This window comes from Eptesicus fuscus, chromosome 18 (genome assembly GCF_027574615.1).
Source record: "Eptesicus fuscus isolate TK198812 chromosome 18, DD_ASM_mEF_20220401, whole genome shotgun sequence".
NCBI classification, from domain to species: Eukaryota; Metazoa; Chordata; class Mammalia; order Chiroptera; family Vespertilionidae; genus Eptesicus; species Eptesicus fuscus.
The window spans coordinates 32,391,886-32,418,716 of record NC_072490.1 but is presented as its reverse complement, the minus strand read 5'-3'; the positions used below and the strand labels follow the sequence as shown (position 1 = coordinate 32,418,716).

Genomic DNA, 26,831 nt, shown 5'->3' with positions numbered 1-26,831 from the left:
CTGCAGTGAACACCCAAATGCAGGCTTTCTTGGGGGTGCATCACTGAGACCTTTTGAGGGCCTGATGGGTCTCTTCACTGTACAACTCCCTGGTGTTGGAGACCTGGCTCCACCTGATGGTTTCTGCCACCAACCCTGAGACCCTGCCCAGGCAGCCCACCTCATAGCCCCTTCCTGTAGAGGTCTGCAGCTTTGGTCACTCCTAATGGAGTCTCCTCCCTTGGTCTTGAAGGGGTTCAGAGCAGGCCTCCCCAAAATGTGCTACTTTGGCATGTGGATTATTTTGAGCTGAAAGCAATTGAGACCCTGCATGCCCAGATTAAATTTATTTATTTATTTTTTTAGTTTGTTAATCTTCACCTGAGGGCATTTTTTCCATTGATTTCTAGAGAAAGTGGAAGGGAGAGAGGGAGGGAGGTAGGGAGAGAAGAGAGAGAGAGAGAGAGAGAGAGAGAGAGAGAGAGATTGGTTGCCTCCTGCTTGAGCCCTGAGCCCTGACCGGGGACTGGGATCAAACCTGAAATCTAGGTTTGTGCCCTTGACCAGGATTCGAACCCGAGACCCTTTGGTCCACAGGCTGACGCTCTAATCACTTAACGACACCGGCCAGGCCAGATTAAACTTTTACCTCTCCCTTAAAGATTTTAAATTAGAGGCCTTGCCCATAATAAGAGTAATTACAAGAAATAACTTTTTATGACCTACCTATAGGGCAGGGAAAACTTCTAATTACTGAACATCTGCTCTTCTTATCATCCTGTGAATAACCTTCCTCCCTTCTGAAACCTCAGGTGCCTTCCCTCACATTTAGCTCAGCATGTCATGCACAGTGGTGGGCAGAAGTAGGTTTACAGTTGTTTGAATGGAAAATAATACAGTAATTAATAAATAATAATAAAAGAACATGCTGTGTTTCATGTACATGCAGCTGTAAACCTACTTTTGCCAACCCCTATATAACTCATTTTACCTTTCTGTCTCTGAACCTCTCATGTATATGGTCTCCATCCATGTATGTGGGGTTCCCATAAGCATGTATATAATTAAACTTGGTTGTTTTCTCTTGTTAATTTGTCCCACGTAGATTTAACAATTAGACCAGCTGAAAGAAGTTAGCAAGGTAGAGTGAAATCCTTTCTCTTCCCCTGTCTCAGCGCAGGAGATAAACTCAAAAGCTGGGGACGGACTGGCCTCTCTCTGTAATCACTGTGTATGTCCCAAAGCTGAGGACCCCACACGTTGCATTCATTTCTCTTCTTCCACTGACTGGGGGTGGGTGGGAGTGGCAAGGGTGAGGTGAGTAGTGGAACTCTGGAACTGAAGGCCCGGTGAGGAATGCTGCCCCCACTGCTGAGACTTCCTGAACTGAGAACATGGGGAAATTTATTGTCTTTCCCATCTCAGTTTTGGGTTTCAATGGTGAAACCAAGAGAAAAGAAAGAATCCCACCTTACCTCATTACTTCCCCTTTCGTGGGTCAGGGAGGAGGCCTTCCAGTGCACCTGGGTGGGTGAGGAAGCTCTGTTTTCAGGAGACTCAGGCTAGGCCAGTGGTTGGCAAACCACAGCTCACGAGCCACATGCGGCTCTTTGGCCCCTTGAATGTGGCTCTTCCACAAAATACCACGGCCTGGGCGAGTCTATTTTGAAGAAGTTGCGTTAGAAGAAATTTAAGTTTAAGAAATTTGGCTCTCAAAAGAAATTTCAATCATTGTACTGTTGCTATTTGGCTCTGTTGACTAATGAGTTTGCTGACCACTGGTCTAGGCAAACAAAAGTAATCAGTGACCTCCATGGTTGCAACTTTGAATGACATTCAAATGGAAATGCATGAAAAGCATTTCTTAATAGGGCGTCATGAGTATGGAAGCAGACACAGAATGTTGGTACCGGTGATTGAGAGAGCCCTCCCCATCAGCCCCACAACGACTCATCTGGTACCTTCTCAGAACTTGCACACCCCGCCTGGACAGGATCAGTTTGCATTTGCTGCTTCCTATACCATTTCTTAGGGCCTGAGCATGGTGGTTAAGAGCAAATCCCTACCCTTCCTTTATTTGCCCTGGGACCTGGAGAGAGTTGCTGAATATTTCTAAGCTGTGGGGTCCTTGTCTGTAAAAGGAGAATATGAATAGTGCTGACCTCATAGGCTTGTGGGGACTAGAAAAAGACCATGCATGTATGTTGTACCAAAACGCCATATAAACAACAGACATTTATTTCTCACAGGTTTTGGAGCTGAAAGCCCAAGATCAGGGTGTTGGCAGATTTGGTGTCTGGTGAGGGCCTGCTTGCTGGTTTATAAATGGCTGCCTTCTCACGTGCCCTCCCGTTGTCGAGTGGGGGAAGGAGCTCTCTGGGATCCTTTTCACAAAGGCACTGATCCCATTCCTGAGGGCTCCCTTCTCACGATCTGATAACCCCCGAAGGCCCCAACTCCCAATAACTTCGCGTTGTGGGTTAAGGTTTAACATTTGAATTTTGGAAGGATACAACATTCAGTAGCAATCTACCTTATGTGGAATTTATACAAATGAAGTGTTGAATTCTTTCTCACCTAACTTCATCACAATTTTCAATTAATGAATAATTTAAATCACTGCCTTCTCTAATTGCAGAATAAACACTTACTTCCTGGTGTAGAGGAAGCCAGTCAGCAGTTGGGGAGAGAGGCTGTGTGGAGAGGTGTGATGGGTACCCTCAGAAGCTTCTTGCCCTGGCAACCTGTCTTCCTCTCCCACCATCACACAGAGTCAGCCTTCCACCCACGACCTCCGCCCGACCACACAGACCACACCAGAAGGGGTGGAGATGCAGGAAGAGATCTCATGTTTAAAGCTGCCTGGTTTAGCGCTACGTTAAAACATTCAAATACAGCTCGAATCAGGCGGTATAATAGTAACAGGAAGGAACGCTTTAACAAGCTCTGCATTGTGTTTAGATCTAAAAAGTAGTGGAAGCACTTTTAATTTTGTTTAAATGTACTATAAACTTCTTCAGAAGGAAAGCCACAAATTATAATTGCCCGTTGCAGAAACGAAGACTGCTGGGATTTTATGGTTTGGAAAACCCAGAGAGTCAGGAAAAGAATTTTTAAATGTTCATTTTGAGTTAACATCTCAATTTATGATAAGTCATAAATGCAATTAATGAACTATGAGTATCTCCTACTCTTATCAAATTTTATGGCATTCCACAACTTTCTTAAACAAGTTTCACACTTAGACATCTATGCAAATAACTGGCTGCCATTTAGGTCAGTAAAGATAAGCTCTGAAACATTCAAAAGGGAATCTGGCAGCTAAGTACAGAGCAGGGTGTGGTTATGTCTCCTCTTCCTGAGGACCTTCACCTCTGTTAATCAACCCGCTAAACAAAAGCTCTTTGCTTAGTTAAAAAAACAAACTTGAATATCCAGTTTTCTTATCATTTTACAGAAAGCATCTTAATTTAAAAAGTGCTTTTGGGTCCTAGGAAATGGTTGCATAGTTTCCTCCTCATTAGACATGATTTTCTTATTAGAGGGAGAGAGACGTTCTCATCATTGAATCAGCCTGAGTTTCATCCCAGCAGGCTCTCAACAACCAGCATGTGGCCTGTCGTCTTTTCTGGAATCCAGGAGAGGGCATGAGGTCCAGTTATCAAGGATTCTGGCTGCTTTTCAACTTAGGACTGGAGTTTCAGATGCCTCAGTGACAACATAGACAGTGCCTCCTCCAGCCCCATTGCTGTGTGGTATATTCAGCTGCCCACCTGCCTGTATCACTCAGGATAGCAGGCTTCTTTGTCAATCTTCATTCTATGAGAGGGGAGGGAGTTGATGAATTATGCTCCATTCTGTTGACTGTTCTCCCACCATGGCTTGTGGAGGGAACTGGCATGATAACAGCATCACCTCTGAAGAGCACCAGGGTCAATTGATTGTGTGGGACCAGTTGTTAACAGCAACCCTGCAAGGCAGCCTCACAGCGACAAATGAAAATTTGGGGTTTCTTGTCGACAGGTCAGACATTTCAGTTCTCACCCCACCTGGCCTTCAGAAGTGGGAAGGAAGCCCTCGAGTTGAATAAACTCCAGTGATGTAGTAGACTTGGGGTCTTGCATACCTAAAAACCACTCACAACTTGCTTCTCTCTACTTTAGAGAGTAAAACGTGAACTTTCCAGCTTCCCTTGCAGCTAGGGGTGGTCATGTGATCTAGTGCTAGCCATTAGGATATAGGTAGAATTCCCATTTCAAGTGACAAGACAAAACCCTTTACTCTTTGCTCTTCCTCCTTCTTGCCTGGAGAGGAAGCAGATTTTCTGTGACCACAAGAATGAATCACAAACCCAGGTTGCTGAGCCAGGAACCTGGATCCTTGAGGATATCTCTGAGCAGCATTCTAGCCCTGGACTGCTTAACTTTGGATTTCTTATGGGAGGAAAATACACCTCACTTGTGTAAGGCACTGTTGGTTGGATTTCCTGTTGCTTGCAGTGGAACCCATTCATTTAAAAAATATATATTTTAATTATAGTTGACATACAATGTTATGTTAGTTTCTGGTATACAACATAGTGATTAGACTTTATAGATCTTATACAGTGATCACCATAAGTCTGATAGCCATCTGTGACCATATATAGTTACTATGATATCATTGACTGTTTCCTATGCTGTTCATCATATCCCTGTGACTTATTTGGATTATTCTATAACCAGCAGTTTATGCCTCTTATTCCCCTTTATCTTTTTTGTCTATCCTCCTACCCACTTTGACATGGCAACCATCAGTTTGTTCTCTGCATCTATGAGTTTGTTTCTATTTGTTCATTTGCTTTGTTTCTTAGATGCAGTGAAGCCCATTCTTAGCCACCAAGGAGAGGCCTGAGAGGGCAGGCACTGTGTTGCTTAACAACAAGGGCTTGCAGCTGCTCAAGTGATTGATTGGAAAAAACGAAGGAAACGTGCTGGTGTTTGTAACCTCAGCTGGTGAGGTGGATCAGGCAGTTTCGGGCATTATCTCATCATTCCAAAAGTAGCACTATGACAGAGCATGGCAGGTGCGATCCACTCTGATACCCTTGGAGACTGCAGCCCAGAAATATTCAGGGAGGGATTTTCTAATTATAAAAGTAAAGCAGGCTCTTTGTACAAACAGTGGACAGCACAGCAAAGTCTAAAGAAGAAGTTACTGGAATTCCCCCCTATGCAACATTGTGATGCATTTAAACATGGCCTTTATCCTTTGTGCAAGCACACGTCCACACGCACACTTCTTGACTTTTATTTTTCCTTTCCTCTTTCTTTCTTTCTTTCTTTCTTTCTTTCTTTCTTTCTTTCTTTCTTTCTTTCTTTCTTTCTTTCTTTCTTTCTTTCTTTCTCCTTCCTCCCTCCTTCCTTCCCTCTCTTTCTTTCTTCCTTTCTCTCTTTCTTTCTTTCTTTCTTTCTTTCTTTCTCCCTTCCTTCCTTCCTTCCTTCCTTCCTTCCTTCCTTCCTTCCTTCCTTCCTTCCTTCTTTCTTTCTTTCTTTCTTTCTTCCTTCCTTCCTTCTGCCAGCACTGGACAGTTTATTGTGAAAAGCCATGGTGTGGGAGGGGGAGGCTGGGATGGACAGGACCAGGGCCCATCTGGGGGGATTTAGCTGGATATCAGGCATTCCTCTGTGTAGGTTTAAAGGCAACACCTTCATAGATACCCCCCCCCCCCAGAGGGCCCGGTGGGTTGGGTGGGGGTGCCCTAGGTATTGCTGGGCCCCTTGGTCAGCAGGGCTTCTATGTTGGGCTTGATGTCAATGGTGGGAAAGCAGCGGCTATACCTGCGCACAGGCACACCGTTCGGGCCCACCAGGAACTTCTCGAAGTTCCAGGCCACGTCATTGTGGCACACACACGGGAGACCAGGTGATGAACGTGGGCTCTGTCATGAGCGCAGTGGTGGTGTCACTGGGTGCGGGCAGAGCTTCCCCCAGGAAGACAAAGAGGGGGTGCATCTGCGTGCCATTCAGCTCGCACGTCTCAAAGAGCGTGAAGTTGGTCTCCAACCCGCCACCAGGCCAGACATACTAGTACTTGAGGGAATTCAGGATCTCTTCGTTCGTGGCGTTCTCCTGATGCCCGAACGGTTGCAGGGGAAGCCGAGCACGACCAGGCCCCGCAGCCCGAGGCGCTGCTGCAGCACATTCATCTGGGTGTAGTTGGGACCGTTGTGCCTCAGAGCCAGGCCACGTTCTCAATGAGCAGCACCTGGCCCTGCAGGGAGCCCAGGTTCACGGGCTCCCCGCCGCCCAGCAGGCACAGAGCTGAGTGGCACACATGGTTTGGGGATTGCAGAAGAATAGGGAGCGCTGGGGACAGGAACACCTGTTTTTTTCCCACCGAGGAAGCCGGGGTGGAAGCTGGGATTACGGTGTGCAGGACTAAGAACACACATTTCGTTTAATAGATAGTAGGCTGTGGTGTAACTTCCACTTTTTAAGAAACGAGAAGAGAGAGGACCCGAGGAGGCCAGGGAAGGCCATTCATGGACTGCGGAGAGCGAAGTGCTGCCCTCTGCCCAGGCCCCTTTGTTTCTCACTCACGATTTTCTCTGTGGTGACCTGTCCTTAGGGAAGCACAAGATTGTCTTGTTCTTCAGGATGAGCCAGTGGTCAAGGTCTCCTGACAGGAGTGCTGGAGGGATGGTCAGCACTCAGAGTGGGGACACCTGAGTCCCTTCCTGCTGATTGGGGCCCCAGAAACCTTGGAGGAGAAGGAGGAAGAAAGAGATGAAAGGGGGAGAGAAAAGGAGGAAGGGGAGAAGGGAATAACAATGCTGGAAGAGGCAGAGCATTGTAGTCCCCTGATGGATGGGTTTCTTCCAGCCCCACACCCAGCCCTGCTCTCCTGGGTCGGCATTTCTGGGCCAACAGGGTGTCAGTGAAACACACACAGGGACCAACTTCTCCTGCTTCTTACTGGTTGTGACTTTGGAAAGGTCTTTACATTTCTTGAGACTCTGTTTCCTTTTGTGTTTCATGGATGATGGATAAGGCCATCACAGCAGCTACCTGGCTGCAGGGTGGTGGTAGGAACCGGGCACCTGACCCTCCCGGGGGCTGGGTAGGGATGCCTGATGAGAGGCATTAAAATGTGCCTTTGCTTTACTCAGAATCTGGCAGGGTGGTCTGTGCTTGCCTAGTTCTTCACTCAGAGTGAGCTCATTCTGTCTTCAAACACGATGGGCATAAATCAATTGGGGGAGGGGGATACAGTTGTCTATTGCTGTCATTATGTGCAAATCTGGTGGAGGAGAGAAGCAACACCCGCTCTCCAAATCCTCTCAGTTCCTGCAGCCAGAAGGCAAGAGCCCAAGAGATGGGATTGATGAACAGGAATGAAGTTGGGCTCCAGGAGCTTCCAGACCAGCCTCTTGGAAATCTGCATGATTGTCTCTCTCTCTCTTCATCTCTTGGTGTGGCTCCTTTGGCTCCTTTTTTTGTATATGTGCTTCATTTTCTTCCTGCAAAGTGACTTTCTTCATGGTCTAAAACATGGCAGGCAGCAGCTTTTGAAAGTTATGTTACAGCCTCTGTGACCAGAGGAGGGATGACTTGATTGCTTCCCTGGTCAGAATTCCAAAACTCCCAGGGAAGGGTCTCATTGGATGAACATGAATTAGACGGCCACACCTTGACCAATCACCTGCAATCACGTAAGAACTCTGCACCTCTCATAATTCTAGGATCCATATGGATGGCTAAGGGGGAGGGGATTTAGAATAAGGGGTGCTAGTTGGCATGACGGAAAGGCTGGAGCCTCCAGAAACAGGTGGGCAGTGAGAAGCCCCCAGAAGACCCTGACAAGATGAGCAGAGATGTCTGATAGTCAGTCTTAAGCTGTCTGCTTTGCTGGGATGTCCCACTACTCTGTCTCCCAACCATACTGCGAAGCCCACCACATGTTTTTAATGCCTGTCTTAGTGATTTGGGTGAAATAAAAGGGTCTGATCTTATGTCTGGACTGGTGCCCAGCAGAATGGGGAGAGAAGCTGCAGGTGGTGAGTGGCTTTGCATGAACTCATGGGGAATTTTTAAAAATCTTGAAAAGACTGTAGGATTTTTCCATAGAATGAGGGGAAATCCTTGAGCCAATGTTAGGTAAATATCAGTGGACTGGGGACTTCAGCTGACATTCGTGTTAGTGTGAAAAATGGGGTAGACACTATATCACTAATAAGAATTGATGTAACATACAGGGTTTAGTGTTCAATAAATATGCAGTAAACAATCATTTCTCCTCCCTCACCCATCCCATTCCCAGTTTTCAGGGACATGACTTTGAATGCTTCCCAGGATTTACTTTTATGTGAAAGAAAATATTTTTGAAAGGATAGGGTTTGGAAAACAGACCTAGCTTTTCATCCATTTTTTGACTCTTAACTATCTGACTAGATTCTGCAATTTAACCTCTCAAACACCAGTCTCTGCATCTTTCTAGTGGGAGTGATGATGCCCACGTCAAGGGTGTGGGTGTAACAGCCGAGAGAAGGCATGTGAAGCACCTGTGCCTGATGCCCACTATGGTGATTCCACCCCCTCCTCTGCTTCTTTCTCATTCCCTCAATTTCATTACAAGCAGCGGAGGGCGTTTTATCTTTCTAAGGTACTCTAGTATTTGCAAAGGTTTTTTTCCTCAGACTTAGCCCATATTTTCCACTTGACTCTCATAATAATGATCTTGTGAGGAAGGGTGAACAGAGTCTCATCTCTCCCACTTTAAGGGGGAGCTGACTGAGGTGTGCTTAGCGTAGAGCCTGGCAGGTGTCAGATGCTTCATGTTTGGTGAGTGAATATTGAATGAGAACTACATGTGTAGGTGCTGCATGGCTGCTTAGTACAGAGAGTAACTCAGCACAAGTTACACTGTGGCCACGGTCGACTGGGACCTTAAAAGAAGAATCAGGAAGATCCCTGGAGTTCCCATTATGTACATTTCTAACTATAGGTACAACACTGAGCGGATGCCAGATGCCTACGGAGCCCTTAAGTTCTAATTCTTAAAAGACAAAAGTTTCTCTGCTTTCCTTCAACCAACTTTCTCTGTTGCTAACTTACTAAACATGCTACAGCATGAATTATTATTCCAATCACCCATTTATTCTGTTATGAGCTGAGTATGATTAAATACACTTGCTTTTTGATACAGTAGGTCCTCGGGTTACGTCGGAGATCCGTTCCTACGGCGCGACGTATCGCGATTTTCACCGTACGTCGGAACCCACCTATGTCAGCACCTACGTCACTCACATGGAGCACATACACCGCAGTAATGAAGTGAAACAGTAAAAAAAAAAAAAAAAATGTAAAAGAAAGATAGTAATTCCTGACCTTTACTTGTGGTAAATAAATAATAAAAAAAAACATAAAGCACATATGTACATACGTCGAAATGACGGAACTTTTTTTTAAATAAATAAATGGGAGAGAGCGATGTGACCACGAAATGACGTACGTTGAGTCCGACAGAACCCGAGGACTGTCTGTATTGTTTCAGGAAAAAGGGGCTCCCGAGAGCTTTTAGCTGCTTCTGCCCCACGAGGACACAGTGAGAAACGGCCATCTGTGAACCAGGCTCTCCCCAGCCACCAAGTCTGCGGCCCCTCGACCTCGGACTTCCCAGCCCGTAGAACGGTGAGAAGTAAATGTTGGTTGTTTAAATCTATGGCAGTTTGATACGGCAGCCCACGTAGGCTGAGGCACCAGTCTTGGATAACTGCTTTCTGACTTTTGAAAAAGGATTTCTTGTAGAAATTTAGAATGGCAGATAGGGAAGGGACCTTGGGGGACATGTAGTCTCATGGGTGCACATTTTAAAGGCCGAGAACACTGTGTTCAAATGAGAACTCACCACAGACAGCCAATCTATGGAGCAGATAAATTGAATCTACCTCCAGTTCACCGAAATGTTCATTGACTTGGAATCTCTTCCTAGGTCTCAATCACAGCTTCACGGCTCCCCCTCTGAGGACCTTCTTTAAACATCCTATCTGAACAGCTCCCCAATTTCCTAGGTCACTTCACCCTGTGTGTTTCCTTCATGGCCTTTGTCACAATTTGCAATTATTTATCTGTTTACCTCTTTATTGTCTGCCTCTATCCCTAGATTGTGTGCCCATTTGGACAGGGACCGGATGTGTCTTGGTTACTGAAACCTACCTAAAGCAATGTACACTTGTGGAATTGATAATAATGGACGAGGTCCAGCCAGAAGGTTGGCTTTCTGGCCTTGGTGTGTTATAGCCTTCCTATCAGTGGCTGTAGATGCTACTGTTCTTGGTTGCCCAGCAACTGTTCTTATTTAGTCTAGAAACACACCCAGGTGGGAGTGGGTGAAGCATGTTGACCTGGCTGGGCAGACGATGGTTCTCCCCGGCATGGCCTCAGATGTGACCCAGGAATGAGCATGTGACCCAAGCCTGGTCAACCAGAGTGCTTCCCCAAGGTTCTGCTAACTGAGGCTGGCAACAAAGACTTCTCCCCCTCACTAGTCATGAGGCTGTAAGGATGTTGGCTTGGAGCTGCTGGGGCAGCTGGCCCAAGAGAATGAAGCCGGAGAGGCAGAGGTAAGAGGCAGAGAGTGGGGGAGTCCTGATGGTGCTGGGAGTCCTGGGTCCAGGCATTCAGGCCAGGTACCCTGCCTTTCCTGGCCATGCCTGTCATGTTTTGGTTTTCTTTCACTTGCAATGGCTGAATAATGAGCCTAAGTTTTCTCAACCGTCAAATCTGGTTAATGGTGTTTAACCAGGCTGATTGAGGGAGTTCTTTCGAGGCTCAAAGGAGAGACTGTCTACAGAAATTCTTGGAGATCTTTCTTTGTGATCAGGGGAGTGTGCATTTTCTACTTCCGTTCTCCCCAAGGATGATATCTGGAGTTAGCCTGAGTGCCTGGGCTGGGTGACTTAGGAGGTTATTTTGAGTCCAAAGGCCACAGCTCCTGTCCGAGGCAGCTCCCTGAGCATGCTCTGATCCTGGAATGACCATGGACTGTAAGCTCATTACCCTTGACACACATGCACACGGATATCGCAAATATCGATAAGCAAGCTTCTTCAGGGTGAATGTCAAAACCTTTTATTTTCATTATTTCTTTTGAGCTACATGGAGACTTTCTTCTTCATTACCAGTGTCACAGTGCTTATATGCCACTGGGTTTGACCTAAAACTATTTAAAGTGAAAGCAGCTGCTTTTGCTAAGCAGCCTCACCCCAGGTACCCCGAGAAGTGGGTAATGAATGCCAACGGTTCGACCAGGGCTCTGCTGGTGGAGGGTGCCCTGCCTGCTGCAGCAACCGCCGGCTGCCTAGTCTGCTCCTCACTTCTCCCATCCATCTGTCCCGTCTCCAGCCACCCCTCCCAGCCATTCCGAGCATCTGAGACCTCAGGGTCCACATGAACTGAATTTTTTCTTTCATTGTTACGTGTGTTGAAGCCATCACTGTCACCTCACTTCTTTCCTGTGACTGCTTCCCTCCCAGGGGCTCAGGAGTGCCTGGCGCCTCCCGGCCACCTGGTGATTGTTGCCCAAGTGCCTCACATCTTCTGAGCCCCAGTTCCACACTCTCCCTACATCACCGGTCTCGGCAGCCTCCTGTCATGTTGAACACAGAAGTACAGTGAGAGTCATTCTGCCACTCTCCAGTTTCTCATCCAGCCTCTTTATTTCTCATAGCACCCCGTCCTGCTGGCCTAATTCCAGGCTCTGACCTTCAGATGTATCTTGACCCTTCTGTTTAACTTGCTCTACAGACCCAGGCAGCTGTTCGTTTTAGCGATTTGTTGATTGATTGTTTCATCCAACCCAATAACCAACGACTCTGACAGTCTCTGAGTAAGTGGCAAGGAGACAGAAAATAGAGCTGCTGTCTCTTGGTCTATTGCTTGGACCACTGAGGCAGAACAGCTGCACCCCTACCCCAAGGCCAGATTAAAACTCCCTAAACTGGTTTTTGTGTGTGTGTGTGTGTGTGTGTGTGTGTGTGTGTGCGCACACACTTCTCTCCTCTGGCAAAAATCCATCATTAGCCCTGCCTTGTCCATAGAGTGAAGTCCAACTTTAGACTAGAGCTAACTTATTAAACATTTAGTCTAGAAACACACCCAGGTGGGAGTGGGTGAAGCATGTGCTCTCCAGTGTAGCATCTAATGGCCACATGTAGCGATTGAGCATCTAAAAAGTGTCAGACTGGATTGAGATGTATGATAAGTATACGATAATTATAGAATTTCAAAGAAAAAAAATACGAAATGCCTCATTAGGTTTTTAATTAATTACATGTTGAAATTATCATATGTTGGATATACTGGGTTAAATAAAATATTGTTAACATTAATTTTTAATTTTTTTAATGGGGCTAAAAGAAAATCTAAAATTAATATGTGGCTTGCATTATATTCCTATTTTCAGCACTGGTCTGGACACATTATCTCATATTTTCCTCACAATAGGCTGATATGGTTTGTATTACGAAACTATGTTAGTAATGCCTAGTTTAGTAACTATGTTCAGTTAGTTAGAGAGGTACGAGGGGCCAGATAAATGGATGAGAAGGTCAGCACCATGAACTAAACAGGAGAGCCCCGCGTAAGTCACATTCCTGACTCCTGCCTGCCATTGTCCTGTTGCCTCCCTCCTGCCATTCCCCAGGGGATAAGATATGGAAGAGGGCCAATAAAATCATGAAGACCCTGACTGGACAGACCTGATGCAATGCTGGCGAGCCTGCTTCTGTCTAGTTACCTGGCAGATGCCCTATGAGGGATGGCTGGCAGACGCCTGGTGGCTGTGAGTGGGGCAGCAGTGGCATGTGCCAGTAGTTAACAACCTCTGGTATTGGGAGCATGTCTGATAGGGATCTGGTAAAGGTAACTTTGCAGGAGGCTGGAGTTCCTGTATGAGCAGGCTGGGGGTGATGTGAAGCTGTAGTCATTTCTGTTCCTATGGCTCTATTTGGCCCCAGGGGCCCAGAGCATTTGGTGATTTTGAGTTTTCTGCACTAGGAGCACCCTCAGTTGTTTATCGATACCCAGGGGCTGATGGGAAGGGATCTGTGGCATGGCTCGGTATGTGTGGCTAATTTCCTCTAGAAATCCAAGGAGGAATTCCTGATTTTGGTGAACCACGGTGGCTCCAGGATTTACTCAGGGAGCCTTTCAGGGCTGTTTCCATTTCCTCTGATTTTAGGGCAGCTTCTCAGATTTGACTGATCTGTATTCAAAAACTGCCTATTCAGAACTGATCTTCAAATTTGCCTCTGTTCTCTTTGTTAAGGAGGCTCCCATTCAATCTCTTACACACCCACCTACACACTCCAGACACTTTTGACTCATCTATAGGGCCTAATGGAGAGATGACAATGCTGATTCTAGCCATTCTTCTTTAGTCAGTCTCTGTATTGGAAAAATTTAGAGCAAACAAATCTCTGAGATACTCTGGTCTTATATTTATGTTGTACAGATGGGGGAACTAAGGTTCAGGGAGGGGATGCGACTTGTATCATGGAGAGCTTCTAGCAGTGAAGCTGGGCCCAGGGCCCAGATGGGTGTTTATTGTCTCCCTACGTAGGCACGGCTCATGGAGGGATATCTTGGTGGCCTCTGAGGTACAGTAGTGAGTCCTGTGCCTGCATTCCATTTGACCCTTGTCACGCAGGTAAGCAGCACTGTGATATGGGAAAGGCTCTAACCTGGTTATTAGGAGAGCTGGGCTCCTGACCTTTCTCTTTCCATCTTACCAGGCTGGGTGGTCTTGGGTGCACTGTCTGAATAGCCCTGTACTTTTGCTACAACTCACTGAGGTCTGACATGATGTCTCTTGAGGGTAAAATACAAAAACTCTCCAATGATCCAAAGCCTTCATGCACTAATCAATACATGGTGTCTTACCATGTCTTACCAATACATGGGTGACTATAACAAAATACCATGCAGTGGGTTGCTTAACAACAAACACTTATTTCTCATAGTCTGGAGACCTCTAGATAAGTCCAAGATCAAGGTGCGGGCAGATTTGGTTCCGGATGAGAGCCCTCTTCCTGGCCTGCAGACAGCTGTGTGTCCTCACCTGGTGGAGAGAGTGAGAGCTCTGGTCTCTCTCCATCTTATAGAGGTGCTAATGCCATCATGGGGCTCTACCCGCATAACCTCATTTAAGTCTAATTACCTTGCAAAAGCCCCACCTCCAAATACCATTCCATTGATTAGATTTCAACTTGTGCATTTTGGGGGTCACAGACATTCAGTTTATAACACATGCATTCATAAGGCATTGATTGATTGCTAAGACCCACTGTGTGCTCAGCACTAGGAATAAACAGGTGAAAGACATGCTTCCTCTCCTCAGGGCGTTTCCAGATGAGCAGTTGAGAGCCATGGGTACAGCATCATTCAACTTGGCCAAACGATATGTGAGTTTCTTGAGCTCAGCTGGGGGACAGGGTAGAAGGCATTGTGCCTCTAGTGAGATCCATGGGGCAAGAGACATAGACTCGGAAACCCTCTCCTCTTGCCTGTTGACCAAGGCACCTGAAATGTACTGGCAACGATTTGATGATGTCCAATGTATCTGTCTCTTCTTTGTTGTTTGTGCTTTTGTTGCCTTTTCCAAGAAACCATTGCATTATCTAAGGTCATAAAGATTTATGTCTTTGTTTTTTTTCTAAAACTTTTAATAGCTGTAGCTCTTACATTTAGGTCTGTGATACATTTTAATTTTCGTATATGGTGTGAAGTAAAAGAACTAACTTTGAAATACTTCTTTGATCTGTTTTCCTCTTTAAAAAATTCATTTCAGCTTTTTATCTCTGATAATGTCACTTTTTTTTACTCTCTTTAAATTTAGATTTTTATTTTTAAATTACTTAAGATGCTTAATTCATTCATTTTGATTTTTATGTTCAATTTGTATAATAATTTAACTATTTGAAATTTTTTCTGAGTATTATTTTAGTTCTATCCCATAGGTGCTGGTATGTACTAGTAAATATTTTATACATTTTGTTTTTTAGAAAAATTATAAAAATGTAGTTTTTATTTCTTCTTTGAACTAGGGATTAAGAATAAAAAATTAAAAAAAAATCTTTTTTCTGTTACTGTTTTTAATTTCTCGTTTTATATTGTGACCAGAGTATTGTCTGTTTGTTTCTGTGTTAGAATCTAGTGCTCTCTTTGTGTGTGACCTAAATGATTGTTGGTTTTCATGTTTATTGCAAGGGCATTTCAGGATATAGTTCTCATCATATATCAATCGGGTCTACTGAGTATTTAGGTTATTTAGGTCATTTATATGCTGATTTAATACTTTTATCTACTTGATCTATCATAGATGGAGAGAGGAATTAAAATCTCCCTACCACCAGTCGTTTTTTAAAACCCATTTCTCCTTGAGGGTGCTATAATTACTATTTTTTGACTCTTGCTTCTAATGTCTTTTGTTGCATAGATATTCATAACTATTATGTATTCAATGTAAGTTGCACCCTTTGGCCTTATAAACAGTGCCTTTCTTTGTATCATTTAATGCCTTATGCCCTGAATTTAACCTTGTCTGATACTTACATTATGCATTATACCCTCTGCTTCTTTGTTTGCATTTTCCTGTTTTTACCTTTGCCCTTCCTTTTATTTTCAGCTTTTCTGAATCACTGTGTTTTTTGTGTATCTTTTATATATAACTTAGGGCTTAGTTTTGCTTTGTGATTTATCTGAAATATATTTTTAAATAGATAAGTTAAGCCCACTTATTTGGTCCAGATATATTTGATCTTCGTATGTCCTTTTATTTTATGCTATGGTTCTCTTTTACTGTTTATCAGCATGTTGTTACAAAATTAGTTTTCTTTGCTTTTAAAACAATTGCAGTTTTGATATTCAGGAGGATTTATATTTTTGTTCTCATGACTACCTTTATAATTATAACTTTACATAAAAATTGTTAGTGCTCTATTTCTCTAGACAGGATTAATTAGTTCTTTTGTATGAATAATGATGAAATGGATATGCTTCATTTTCCTACCCTCTCTCTCACCCCACACTTTTACTTAATGTTAGTGTTCCCCACCGTCTTGTTAAAGATGTTTACACGGACTCTTACTTGGTTTGTCAGCTTTGAATCATATCTTTGACTCCCACTGTTACAAATGCAGCAATCTGCAAGCTACTCTACTTTTTATATTGTCTACTCCTTACCCGTTCCATTTTTATTACTTTATACATTGTCCAACTACATAGCATTTACATTCTACCTGTCACCTCAATCTTCAGCTTTGCTTAATGGTTTAATAATTTTTACTTTTTAAGGTGTAATGGACATATAGCATTATATTAATTTCAGATGTATAACAAAATGATTTGTTACTTGTATATGTAGAAAAACGATCACCCCAATAAGTCTAGTTAACACCGGATGTTCCTTAACTTTGCGGTTGTGGTCTATAGTGCCCTTCACCCATCTTTTTGCTGCAGTTCGTCTCCTCTGTTATCTCTCGGTGGATGAATATTTAACCTTTTGTAAATTCCTCCAGAAAGATTCATGAAGCAGTATTACACAAATTTAGAGATTTAACCACTGTTAACTCTGTTTGCTTTTGGAAGGACATTCTTTGCTGGATAGAAAATCCTTAGCCCTCTGTCTTGTAGTTGTTTCACTACATCGTCTTCCTGTTTTGGATTTTGCCCTGGAGAAGTCTGAGGCATGTCTGAATTTCCCCCCTATTTAGGACTTATCTCTTTGCCTGGGTGCCCAGAAGATTCTTTCCCACTTTCCCTTCCTTTATCTCGCCCTCCCTTGTCTTCCCTTCTGCTTTCCCTGCCTCTCCTCCCCCTTCTTTGTCTTCCTGTTTCTCTCTCCAGCCTTGCAGGTTATGTCTCATGGCTGCCATTCTGATTCGGTTTTCCCTGGTTCATGGTATGCCCTGACTGAGGAGAGTCAGGTCTTCCTTTGTTTATTCAGCATCATTGCTCCTTTTTCCTTCCTTAGGACTCTGATTGTGAGTGTGTTGGCTCTCCTTTGCTTGTGGCTAATATTTTCTCTCTAGTCCCCTTGAAGTCTATCTTTATTTCATTTAATCTTGGTTGCATTTCTTTCTTTTTTAAAAATATTTTTTATTGATTTTAGAGAGGAAGGAAGAGGGAGAGAGAGATAGAAACATCAGTGATGAGAGAGAATCATTGATCGGCTGCCTCCTGCACACCCTCCCCTGGAGATCGAGCCCACAACCAGGACATGTGCCCTTAACCGGAATCGAACCCGGGACCCTTCAGTCTGCAGGCCAATGCTCTATCCACTGAGCCAAACCAGCTAGGACGGTTGCATTTCTTGTATCTGCCCTTTATATCCTTTAATGTCTTTTCTGCAGTGTATAATCTGTCATAAACTTTGCAATTTTGTCTTCATTTTTCTGATGGCTTTTAAACTGTTTTGTCAGTTACTTTCTGTAGTTCTGCTAGCTCACAGTTCACATCCTATTTTCTTGCTACAACTTCCCTGAATTCCGGCATTTCTATTTTGTGGTATTCTTTAAAGAGATAGTTGCTTTATTAATTTTTAAAAAGTCATGTGAAATATTTACATACCTTTTCTTTGCTTCATAGCAACATTTTTTTTTGTGTGTGTGTGTGTGGATGATGTTCATCTCTTGGTAAATTTTGCTACTCTTTTCAAACTTTTACCTTACAGTAACTTTGTATAGATGCTATGCCAGTTCACCTTAAAAAATTACTTATTAAATGTGTTGAGTTTTTTAGTACTAGCTATTTACATAAGGTTTCTGATGCAATACTTCACAAATCAAAGCTTTCTGTTTCTTTGCTGTTCGCCCAAAAGACCGATTGCTGGAAATATGGTTTGACTGTGCTGTTCTTTGTGTAGCCTTACCTCTTCTGTTTCTACAAACTCCATGGGGACTCCTCCTGTGATTTCTGCTTTCCTCACTTCCCGCACCCTGCTGCAAATAGGGTATGTAGCTTGCATACTTCATGGTGAGTTGCGTGCCTCTGGGAGTTTTATTTCTGCTGGCACTTTTAAGATGTGCCATCAAGTTCTCTTTCAACTCAATTTTTCTTCTTTCCTCTTTTTTCCCCATGTGGTTTCTGTCTGATTTCAGTTATTTTTGTCCACCCGTAAGCATATTTTGGAGTGTGCAGATTATAATTGGCTTCTAGTTTCAATGAAAATGAAGGTTGTGGATATTTTTCAATTCTCCTTGCTCCTTTCACGTGATTTTTATGAAGAGGATGGACACATAAGCTGAACTATGTTGCCATGTTCATAGAAGAAGCTCCTAAGATGATTTTAAGGTTATTTATCATTAGGGGTTTTTCTTGTTATGAAACACTGAAGAACTGTGGTTTGAGAGTCCTTGGATGACTGCTCCCCACCCCAGACTTAATAATAAAAGTGATTACAGATTAAAAAAAATATTTTACTGATTTTTACAGAGAGGAAGGGAGAGGGATAGAGAGTTAGAAACATCGATGAGAGAGAAAGATCGATCAGCTGCCTCTTGCACACCCCCTACTGGGGATGTGCCCACAACCAAGGTACATGCCCTTGACCGGAATCAAACCTGGGACCCTGGAGTCTGCAGGCCGACGCTCTATCCACTGAGCCAAACCGGTTAGGGCCAATTACAGATTTTTAAAAACACTCATGACTTTGGCTATCTGGAAAGTAAAGGAATAACGCATTATTTTAGGTAAATCTGAGTTAAAACTTTAAGCACTAATCATTTCTACTTGAATCTTTTGGGAAGGACATCTTTCTAAACACTAACGTATTTCTTGCTTTTTTGGGAGCTTGAGGAACCTACTATGTGTGGACGATTGGATACAAGGGGTTATTATGATATTTTGTGCTAAAACATGGTTATTTTATTAAAGGAGCGAAGGTGTTGCCTTCTGTAAGAATAGGCTCTGAAGTTTATGTTTGAGTGTTTTTGTCATACATAGTTTTCCCCCTTTCATCTTGTGAGTACGTTTTTCTTTATGGGGTCCTTTCTTGCTGCTGCTATATATAGTATTTGCCTATCCCCTTTGAATCTGATGGAGGTTCATGATTCAGACAACAAAGATGGCTGGAATTACATATGAAGTAAAAGTAAGTATACGTTGGGCATGATCCGAGGGACTCTCCCATGAACAGTGTGACACTCACTGCCCAGACTGCTTCAGTTGCCTGGGAATCTGTTGTTCCTTGGATCTCAGCAGCCCCATCCCTCTTTGAGGCACTCCACCTAGAAGAAGAGAATTCATGAGGGACCACCTCATCAAATGGCGGGTGGAAAAGAGATGAATGCACTACCGCCAGACGGGCAGGTGCTGTAGGCTCCACAGAGAAAGTCAGTTTACCAGATTACACCAGCTGGGTTGTGCGTGTAGACACTAGTTAGGTCAAAGTCAGCTTGCTGACATTTAGCAGGGACATAACACAAAAGGGAAAGGAAGTTGAATAGTTACATTTCTGACACATGAGGTGTTTTCCTAGTTTTGATCACATATACGCTTAATGATATTATTGTGATGAACATTGTCACTCGAGTTTAAAATTCCATCATGTTGTCTCCTCCCCCTGGAGATATTATGGAAAGGCCCAAAGAAAACACTTGCCATAGCATTCTACTGCCTTGCAGAGAGGGGCGTTTTGTGATCTCAGTGCCCAGTTGTCCCAGCATCTGGGGGAGGCGTGGGCATTTGGTATTGCTATGCAGGCCAAGTACACAGAGGAGGTTCTAACATTGTTAAGTGCAAGCTGCAAGATTCTAAGATTAATTGTGCTTCACTCTCCAGTGAGATTAGTGTATTATAAATCATAGAGGCATATCCCATCAATCTGGAGTCTGGATCCAGGGAACATGATAACCCCTGACTCAGCAGAAACGTACCTGCCATCCATTACGGCTTCTCTCCTGGAATAAACCGTGTGCTCCTCAGAAAGGACCAGGGCAACACACAACATTTAAAAGACATCTGTGAGATAAGGTCCCATCTCTTACAATAGGGAAACCATTTTTATGCTCCTTGGTTTTATTCTATAATAACTTTAACCAGGACAGGTTTAAAAAACCATTTTCTGGGTACTTAATTTTGTTTAGCCCTGGGGTAAGTTCTCTGAGGGAGTCAAAAGCAAGAAAATATATGATCCCTACCCTTGATAAGCTATGGTTTAGTTGGGGACAAAAGCCACATTAATTCTAATTATGTGATGTTGATGCTAATTGCTTTTGTTTATCTACTACTTACTATGTGCATACTGATAGAATATACTAAGAAATTACTCAGAACATATTTCGAAATAAACAATTAGAGGTCAGAGGAAAGAGAAATGTATTGGCTGGATCAGTCTGGACGTTCCCTCTAGAAGCTAGGGCTGTGCTGGGTCTTGTTGGTGGGAAGGCTTTAGTGAGGTGAGACAGGCTGCATTTCCAGTGTGAGGACAGAGCTTGCAGGAGAGAAATGAGGTTAGATAGGCAGGAGAGGACCCTGGAGGTGCATGCAGGTGGCCAGCAGAACCATAAGACATGCAAGGGCATCTTGCCCTGCACCTCGGCTTTCAGAGCCAATTCCATTCCACTTTGGGCACCCTGCCTAGAGGAAGAGAATTCCCATAGGAACATCTCATCAGAATGGCAAGTGGAAAAGTGAAGGCAGTACAGCCAGCCAGGCAGGTGCTGTGGCTGCATGGAGGGCATTTGACCAGATTATGCCAGCTTGTGTGTATAGGCACTGAGGGAGCCAAAGTTAGTTTGCTGACATTTGGCAAGAATATAAAATAATCTTTCCTCTCCTTCTTCCTCTCTCCTCTCTTCTTTCTCCCTTCACCTTTGTCCTTCCCTCCTTCCTTTATTATTATGAAACTAGAGGCCTGGTGCATGAATTCGTGCATGGGTGGGGTCCCTCGGCTTGGCCTGTGATGAGGGCTAATGGGGGCTGGCCGGCCGCAGGAGGTTGGCTGGCGCAGGAGGTTGGCTGGCGCAGGAGGTTGTCTGTGGGAGCGCACTGACCACCAGGGGGCAGCTCCCGCATTGAGCATCTGCCCCTGGTGGTCAGTGCACATCATAGCTACCAGCCAGTTGTCTGGTCATCCAGTCGTCTGGTCGTAACAGTCGCTTAGGCTTTTTTTTTTTTTTTTTTTGCTTTTATATATATAGATATTTCAAGCTTAACACCCCCCTCCTTTCAATTCATCCTCTTCCTCGATGCTAAGCTCAGTTCCCTTAGCTACAACTTCATGGCCACACAGTGCTCATTCAACTTCATTCATCTATTCATTCAACAAGTATTCATTGGGAATTCCATATGTATCTTCAGAAATATACAATCTTATAAGGAAGACAATGAAGAAACAATTACAACATGATGTGATAAGTACCTTGGGATGAGAACATAGAATACTGTGGGAGCAGATAGCAAGAGCACTTAATCTTATTGAGGGGAGGAGAGGGTCAGAAAAGCTGAGACCTAAAGGTGTGACTGGAGATGTTCAAACCCTCCCTAGGGCTGTTGAGAGGTACTTCATCTGACCTGGGAAGCCACCAGGCACTTAGGGTGCTGGGTTGCCTTTGGCTGCCATCATACAGAGGATATCAATTTATCTATTCAACCAACAATGATTTTTTTGATCAGGTCTGTGGTCTAAACATTGTTCCAGGCTCTGTAAACCAAACAGCTGTAAACCAAATGAGCAAATCACCTGATCTCACAGAGCATACATTCTATAGGGATGAGTGGACAATGAATAAATAAATAAAAATAGATAATATATTAGGTGTGAATGAAAAAATGAAAGTAAGATGTTTGAGTGTGTGTGATTTTTAAATAGGGTGGTGTGGGCCTCTCCATTAAGGTGATACTTGAGTGAGACCTGATGAATTAAAGGAATTTGTCATGTGGCTTTCTGGGAGGCAGGCTGAGGGGGCAGCATTTTAGGCAGAAGGAACAACTACAGCAAAGTCTCCCTGGAGGACATATGCTAGGAGTGTTTGGGGAACTACAGAAAGGTCAGGAGCCTAGAGCTCTAGGAAGAGAGAAGTGATGGGTGAGGTTGTAGAGGTACCTGTGGGCTTGATAAAGTCAGACTTGTCTCACACAAGATTTGCATTTAAGAGGATCTCTTTGTCTGTGGTGTGGAGGTCAGACAGCAATCGGGCAAGAGTGGGAGCCGAGAGACAGATTAGGAGACTCTTGCAATGGTCCAGGCAACGTAGCTTGTCATGTTGAGAGAGGGAGAGGTGGTTGGATTCTGAGGATACTTAAAAGATAGAACGGCCAGGTTTGCTGATGATTAGATGGGGGTGTGAGAGGAGAAAGGGATCAATGATGACTCAAAGGATTTTGTTAAACCAGATTTGCCACTGACGGAGTTGGAAAGACTGAAAGAAGAACAGTTTCTGAGAAGCAAAGATAGAAGTTTGTTATGTCTGGCAGTCATCCACCTGGAGATTTTATATAGGCAGATTATTACATAATAAGTAAGGATTGCAAGGGAGAGTTTGGGGAGTTGTCATTTAAAGCCACGAGATAGGTTGAGTTCACCAATTGGGTAAGCCTGCAGAGAAAAGAAATGGGGTCTGACCCTTTGGGGAGCTCTATTTAGAGGTTGGGGAGATAAGAAAGATCTGGCCAAGGAGATGGAGCAGCTGGTGAGTTAGAGACGAGAAGTGTGTGCTGCCCTGTAATCCAAGTAAAAGGGTGGTTTCAAAGGGAATAGCCATCTCTGTTAGGTGCTGCTGAGAGGCCAATGGAGATGAGGCCTAGAGGTCATGGAGGACCCACCACAGCAGGTGTGATGGAGTTGTGGGGCCAAGACCTGACAGAATGGGCTTAAGAGAGGATGAGCGGAGGAAAGTGGAGATAGCAATGAGAGTCACCTCTTCTACAGAGTTTTGCTGCAAAAGGCTGTGGGTGGGGCAGGTAAGTGAAGCTACAGCTGGTGGAGGAAGTGGGGTCAAGGGAGGATATTTCCAAGTGGGTGAGGAGCAGCGTGTTTGTGTGCTCGTGGGAATGATCCAGTAGACAAGGGAAATGATGATGAAGGGCAGAGTGATAACTGCAGGAGTGATGTCCTTGAGCAGGTGAGAGAGCATGGGATCCAGTAACCGAGTGGACAGGAGCGGGGCAGCTCATTCCTGCAAAAGGTGGGAAGGTGGGTGGGAGCCTGGGGAGTGGGTGCTGCAGAAATTCTTTTCTGATGTTTTCTACTTTTTTAGTGAGATGAGACGCTGGGTTTTAAGATGGGCATAAGGATGGGGAGGAGGTGTAGGAGGTGTGAGGAAAGAGGAGGATGTGTGAGGTGGCTGACTAGGAGAGTGGGGGAGCATGGACTGGGATATGAGCCATGACTGTGGGGCAGCACTAAGGGCCCCCTTTATAGAAGTGGTCATGGATTTAAAAATAGCCCCGTCAGAAGGGTTCAGGGAAACGTTTAACCAGGTAAATCAGATCTTGGGCTTATTAAATCCTTGCATTTCTGAAGTAGGATTCTCAAGATGGTACTAACGCCCATTGCTGTCAGCCTCATGGAGGCTGGGCTATGCACTCCATAGGTGACCTGCAGCCGGGGCCTTATAAGCAGGCACAGGCTCGGGGGACTTCATCTGGGCAGGCAAGACCTCAAATGATGGCCACTTGTGGTCATTGCAGAATTCATCCTCTCCTTTATTATTTTTTGGAGGCATGCTGGAAGATTATAGGAAAGCCATTCAAGCATTGGAAGTTTGTTAAGAGCAACACATAGGATTTGGGGCAGAGATGAGTCAACTGATACACTGAAGCTCATTAGTGCACAAGGAGATGACCAGGCAAAGGGGAAGAGAAGGAGTTCCAGGCAGAGGGACTGCAAGGTCAAAGGCTTGATGGAAGCGGGGGGGAGGGGGGTGGAAGTGGGGGTGGTGGAGAAGGGGGTGGCCACAGAGGAAAATAGGCAAGGGGGAAATAGAAGGTGTTTGGAAATGCTGGATTCTAGGTGCTCCAGGCAGCTGTCCTCCACCCTGCCATGCTCACTTCAGCCTCTAGGCCTTTCATCATGCCGGTTTCTCTGCCAGGAATGCCCTCCATCTCTCGGGGTCACTGGGTTGCACAACTCCAGGAGGTGCCTTCAACACTGGATTTTATGTTTCCTTCTTGAGTCAGCTCAAGCCCTGTTCTTCCATGACAGCCCCTGCTACGGCTCCAAGCCGCGCTTAACTTTCCCTTTTCTGAATTCCTCTTAAATCTAGAGGGTAGGATTGTAAGATTTAGCTAACAAAAATATAGGATGCCAGTTAAACATTACACGGGACACACTTATACTACAAAGTTATTGTTTATATGAATTTTCAAGTTTAACTAGGTTGTCCACATTTAATCTGGCCACCCAGCTCGATAGGGAAACACAGGCAAGCATCCATTCAACCAACCTTCATAGAGAAGGAATGTGGGAGGCCCTCTACTGGGCACAGGAAACAGGAGCACCAGGCCTGGACCCCGCCCTCAGGGCCCCAAGGTACCAAACATATTTAGGCCGTCAGCCAAGTCGGGTCATGGAAAGTACATCACAAAATGCTCAGCTTGATGAACTCCAGAATATTTCAGTCATCTCTAGAGAAAAGCTATTTCAATTTCAGTATACATGGACATTTTGTGACTTATTTTCACTGAGCACTATAATTTTTAATTTTAATGATATTTGGGGACAGGAGTATCGTTATCTTCTCATTGCTTTGAACATTTAAAAGTCTTCATTAAGTCTCGTCTGCCTATGAGGAGTTTGTCATTTATTACTATCTTCCTCCTCCTCATAGCGTTGATCAGAGCAGCAGCTGCTAGGCAGAGGCGGGGCCGCCTGGTTGGGAGCCTGGGTCTCTGCTCTGCCATGTACTGTGGGATCTTGATAAGTGACTTCATCTCTCCGTGCCACAGTTTCCCCAATTCTATAATGAAGTATCTACTTTGGTTTCACACTTTTTGGTAAAATTCTCCCCTTTCTCCAGTGCAGGCTAGGGCTGTGGCCCTGCCTTCTTAGACTGAGGAGGGTGTGTGTGGTCTGGTTTAGGGACCAGTGTATCTCCTCAGGGGTTTGGGGGTAGGGAAGAGAGATGGTAAGGTGAAGGCTCCCTCTTTAGCCTCCTTCATGTTGGCCACGGGAAGTGTTGCAGACCCCACCCTGCTCCAGGCTGGCTCCAGCCATCGCTGAGGGCCTTTGCTGGTTGTCTCCGTGATGGTGCTGTGTGGGGGTTTAGGCCCAGTGCTCGAGGTGGCCCCTCCACCTCCAGGGAACCTGCTAGAGGGGCAGCCCTACCTCCCTTTGGGTCCTAGAGGCATATCCCAGTGACCCTTTCTGCAGGCTGGGCATCCTGGCCCTTGAACCATCTCTCTTATTCCCATGGAACTAGCCTCTGAGTCTGGTGCTGGGTCCTGGCTGTGGAGATGATTTCGGGGAGTGGCCGTGCCCACTTCTCCCACTCATACAGAAGTCCCTTTGTGGGGGTACAAGGCTTGGGTCTTGGCTCCAGGCTAGCAGGCATCCCATAGCAGCCTTCCAGGGCTAGGTGTGAAGTGGGCTGAGGGTCCTCCTAAAGCTCTCTCCACCTGTCCCACTCCATCCCTGCAAGCCAGTCTCTTCCCTCCTGTCTCCAGGTACCGCCACTGTGGATATTTCTCTCTTTTCGGCATCCAGCGTGACTAGAGAGCGGTCCAGTTCCTGAGTAGGGGCGGCTGGGGATTGAGAAAATGAAAGAAAAAGACAGGCACAGAGATGGAAGGAAAAAGCTGGGACCGGGTGGGACCGCCGCCCTCTTCTGATGGAGGGACAGTGACCCAGAGCCGATGCAGTGTGTTTATTTTATACCCCCAAATACCAGGAAGTTTTCCTATTCGTTCCTGGTGCTTGGCTGGATTTACATAATAAAACCCACTCCCCGGCACCTGGGCAGAGATGAAGGTCAAGCTGACAACACTTCTGCCTTTTGGCAGAATGTGTTTCCAGGGCGTGGCTTTGCCTACCACCCTCCATTCAGCTGACAATTTAAAGAAATGCCCATGTGCCTTCCCAGGGGCTCTCTACACACCACTCTTTATATATATAGATCAATAAAATATATATATATATATATATATATATTATTGATTTTTTACAGAGAGGAAAGGAAGAGGAAGAGGGATAGAGAATTAGAAACATCGATGAGAGAGAAACATTGACCAGCTGCCTTCTGCACACTCCCCATTGGGGATGTGCCCGCAACCAAGGTACATGCCCTTGACCGGAACCGAACCTGGGACCCTTCAGTCTGCAGGTCGATGCTCTATCCACTGGGCCAAACCGGTTAAGGCTACACACCACTCTTAGAATTCAGTCAACACATCTGGCTTAAGGCTCATGATTCTCTTTATTGCTCCTCCTTCCCTTCCCCCCAGGTGAACCAGTCTCAGGGAAAAGAGGGGAAGGAAGAGTTGAGTCTCACAATACAATCCTTGCTGTGTTGGTGCTGATGACCTCCTCTTGCAGGGGTCCACAGTGGGAGGGGGGGGGTATTTGAACATAAATCTCTCAGACTAATTTATTGCGTAGCACGATGGAGTCCTGCTCCCCGCTTCTCCCCCCAGAACAGAACTCTGACTGCGGGGCGGGGGTCTCACGGAGGGATGCATTCCCGGCATCCCCTTGTGTTCTGGGCTGTCCGCTGTGCTCCTTCTACAGGATCTGGCATCATGCTTGTCACCATTGTCCCTCAACAGCAAACTCTCAAACATTCACTTGGGAGATGGCAAACCCGAGCCCCATTAAAAAGCAGGCAGGTCTTCGTATTTGTGAAAGTTTGCAATTAATATTTCATGGAGAGAGGA

General features: G+C 45.0%; 1 pseudogene; it reads right to left on the bottom strand.

The window, feature by feature from the left end:
• Nucleotides 1-5,719: 5,719 nt before the first annotated feature.
• LOC103299634 (glutathione peroxidase 1-like) lies at nt 5,720-6,258 on the bottom strand (annotated as a pseudogene).
• Between the last annotated feature and the right edge of the window lie 20,573 nt (nt 6,259-26,831).